Source organism: Halyomorpha halys, unplaced genomic scaffold (assembly GCF_000696795.3).
Source record: "Halyomorpha halys isolate HHAL.00 unplaced genomic scaffold, Hhal_1.1 Scaffold28.1, whole genome shotgun sequence".
NCBI classification, from domain to species: domain Eukaryota; kingdom Metazoa; phylum Arthropoda; class Insecta; order Hemiptera; family Pentatomidae; genus Halyomorpha; species Halyomorpha halys.
In genome coordinates, this window is record NW_027110130.1 from 45662 (window position 1) to 49953 (window position 4292).

Genomic DNA, 4292 nt, shown 5'->3' on the forward strand with positions numbered 1-4292 from the left:
GTTTAAACAATTCACGTTAAATGATTTTCATAAAATGTAGCTAAAACGTTTTATATTATTATTATTGAAGATATTTATTATTAATGATGAGAGATAGTTGACTGTTGATGAATTATATGAGAAGATGGTCGGGGGTACGGTCAAAATATAACACAAATAAGTTGAAGTAACTTATTTAATCGTGCCAAAGTTTTGGCCAGAATTTCTAGCCTTCATCAGGGCTAAGAACAATGAACAACCAATGAATACAAAAAATAAAAATAAAATATAAACAGAATAACATAAAGTAAATAATTGAACAGAATTATTCTGAACAATTATTTAGTTTATGTCATTCTGTTTATATTTTATCTGTAGGAACTTGAATATCAGACTTATCATTTACGTTTATTTCAATATCATCAGTATTATCATAGTTACTACAAACAATATTACACAGTCTCTAAATCTTCCGGATTATTTAAATTTCAAAAACAGATTTGTTTGCCATTTCACGCACAATATATGTGAGATAAGAACCTACTGACTGCTTATCTAAAACTGCTCTAGGAGAGGATCTGGGAAATAGTACAAGAGCCGGGAAGAAAATAAGGTAGTTATTTCAACCCAATTTTTGATTACTTTAATGAAAACTAGGTATAATTAATAGTCAAAATTGATGAGTCTGCCAAGTATAGGTAGGGGAAATAAAAAATGGCAGCTCTTTCAAAACCTTAATTTTTCATTCGGAGCTCTATATCATAAGAACTACCAACAACACTAGAAAATCAAAGAGAACATTATTTAAAGAAGAGTAAATTTGCTGAAATATTATCCCTAAAAGAGCTATTTACGTCCAATAGTTCTCGAGATATAGCTTTTTAAAAAGAAAAATTTCTTAAAAATCTTCTGAAAGATTAGTAGTTCGTTAATTTATTTTGAGAAATTTATATCTCAGGAACTATGAGACGTACAGATGTCTATTATCACTCAAATTAAATCTAGTTTAATGGACTATAAATAACTTTATGACCTTCACCATCTTAGGAATAATAGTTTTAATGATATTTGCTAAAATAAATTGATTTATAGTTGTTCCGACAATAAGTTTGATTTATAAAAAACTTCATTTCAGAAACCATTGGATGTACAGATGTTTGTCAGCCCTCTAATTAAAGCTAGTTAAATTTATTAAAAAATAGTTTATCATGTTTATCTTTGTAGGAGTAGTAGTTTTTATGATATTGGACAAAATAAACTCACAAAATGTTAATTTATAGATATTCGTATAAAATGTTGGATTTTTGAAAAAATATATCTCTAGATCCATAAGACGCACACATGTCTGCCAACACTCAAAATAAAGGAAATTTAACTTACTATAAAGTAGTTTATTACACTTATCTCCGTAGAGATAGTAGTTTTTATGATATTCACATATGAATATAAATTTGCAAATAAAAATTGGTCCGAATAAATATAAATCAATTTATATTAGCAAATTTCATGAAAACTATTACTCCTTCGAAGATAAACATCATAAACTACTTTATAGCTCATTAATTAGCTTTAATTTGAGTGCTAATAGGCATCTGTACGTCAAATGGTTTTTGAGATATAAATTTTTCAAAATAAATTCACTAACTACTGATCTTTTAGTACGTCCCATACAACATTTTTATGAAATGTAGCTTTTTAAAAAGCTATATCTCGAAAACTATTTTACGTAAACAACTCTATTAGGACTCATATTTTAGCAAATTTACTCTTCTTTAAATAACGTTCTCTTAGGTTTTCTTGTGTTGTTCCTACTTTTTAAGATATAGAGCTCCGAATGAAAAATTAGTTTTTTTTATCGCTTTGAAACAGCCGCCATTTTTTATTTCCCCTACCTATACTTGGCAGACTCATCAATTTTGACTAGTAATTATACATAGTTTTTATTGAAGTAATCAAAAATTGGGGTGAGATAACTGACTTTTTTTCTCCTCTTGGGCTCTTGTACTATTTGGAAAGCTTCAGCAGGGGCGAAAAGTCGCTAAAGCTCTACAAAGTGAGGCGAAACGTCGGAAAATACATAGTTGTTAACTATTTTCCTTTCTCTTTTGACCGCAACCCTGACCATCTTCTTCATAATTTGAAATTATACGGCCAATTATTTATATATATAATTATATCTTTTCTTCCGCTGGCCCATCCATAATTTGTTATCTCTCGAACGAGGTGGATAATGTTAGCAATAATAGAAAAAAACCCAATGAGTGCAGGATGATAGCCTTGAAATCAGTCAACTTAAATGAAGCAATTCCCTCAGATAATATTCCTAATCGATAAGATAACAAAGTTTGATAGTGATTAGTCTATGGATTCTTAGGCCAGCTCCTAGATAACTAGAGGAATGGGGTTATCTACAAAACCACAGCCGAGAAGAAAGTATTAGGTAATGGAGAAATGTCAATGATTATTTATTAAACCTTTTAGTAAACATAGGTTTTTTTTTACAACTTCATTTCGGTTCTTTTTATTTTTAATGATGGATCTTTCTAATAGATTAAGAAAAAAAAAATTGTTCCTTTTAAAATCTCTATTTCTTAACTCAAATATTACATTTCATGAAACAAATACGTACATATCCATACTTTTTTTTTATGGTCAAGACTCCCAGTGGAGTCCTATATTATCCTATATTACCTAACTATGGTTAGGGGTCAAGTTTTTTATTTCGTGGGACCGTCACTCAATAAAAAAAATCAACGCCTCAGGCCGGATTAGAACTGGGACTTCCAGAAGATCTCAGATTTCACAGTCGGTCTGATTGACCGTGTGTAATACATAAAAGAAAGATGGTCCAATTTCATGGAAGCCGACGTTTCGCCCCACTGGGCTAAAATATAGTAACAAAATAATTGAAAAGATAACATGAAATAAAAGTAAGCAAAGGTGTGGCTATACATGATTTAAAATATTTGAAAATTAATACAAAAATGAAGAAACTAAATTTAAAAAAATAAAAATAGGATTTAGAGATAAAAGTTTTAATAAATAAGAATTACAAAAAGGTATTAGGCAATTAATAAAAATGGAAATATTAAAAAATTAGATAAAAATAAAAAATACAGTTCATAATAAATGTTGGAAAACGTGAGATAAGAATTAAAGTTAAAAAAAAAAGAAGAAATTAATGACTAAAATAGGACACCTTTGTTTTCTAGTTTGAGTGTTCTATTTCATTCATTTTTTTTTTTTACTTTAATTTTTATCTCATTTTATTCCTTTTTTTATGTACTTTTATTTCATGTTATCTACTCTCTTATTTTGTTCTATATTTTAGTTATTTGTAGCTTTGTTAGCCCTGATGAAGTCCTGTGGGACGAAACGTCGGCTCTCATGAAATTGGACCATCTTCCAAAAGGAAGATATCTGTATAAAAATACAGAGTGTGTCAGAGTTAAGTGACCTAACTATAACCTAACGAAAATATGAACTAAGGACCTCAAAACAAGAAAAAAAATTTACTCTGATAGTATATCCGTAAAGGCTTTGCTTAGAAGATATTAACACCTAAAGATTTTCATTGTTATGAATTATTTAGGTTATATGAAATAAATAAAACCTATTTATTTGTTCTTTTCACTTTATTAATTAAATGTAAACATTCATATTAAGTGTTGTTCAAAGTGAAGGTATGTCCGTAAACGCTTTGTTTAGGAGGTGGATTAGATAGAATACTATTATGGCCTTTTATCTCTAACTGTGTAAAAACTATTAACTACATAAGGATTAATACTATTTGGAATTAGCATTGGGAACTGTCAATAACATTTATCAGTTTGTAGAGTAGTCATCATCATTTCTTCAATTTATACTAATGGGTGAATTTGCCGATGTGGTGTTTGTGTGCGGTTTTAGCAATGGTAATACTAATGCTGCCCGTCGTGAATATGCCAGGCGATTTCTGAATAGATTACCAAACAAGTCTATCTTTAGCTCCATGTTTCAACGTCTTAGAGAAACTGGTGCATTTGCTATTACCACGTGCTGATGGTATTTTTGCCCCTTTACGAAAAGAAGAAAGGAGTGCGACCATATTACAATATTTTGATGATAACCATCTGGCAGAGTACGAACAGCTGGGGCAGAATTAAATATTACACAAACTTCAGTATGGAGAACTCTCATTGCAGATGGACTTCACCCATATTTGTCAGTTTATTAAAGTTATTTGTAATCACTTTCAGCCTTGATGAAGTGCTATAAAGTTGGGCGAAACTTACAGGTAGACCCGCAGCAATCTTAACTGCAAAGGAACTTGC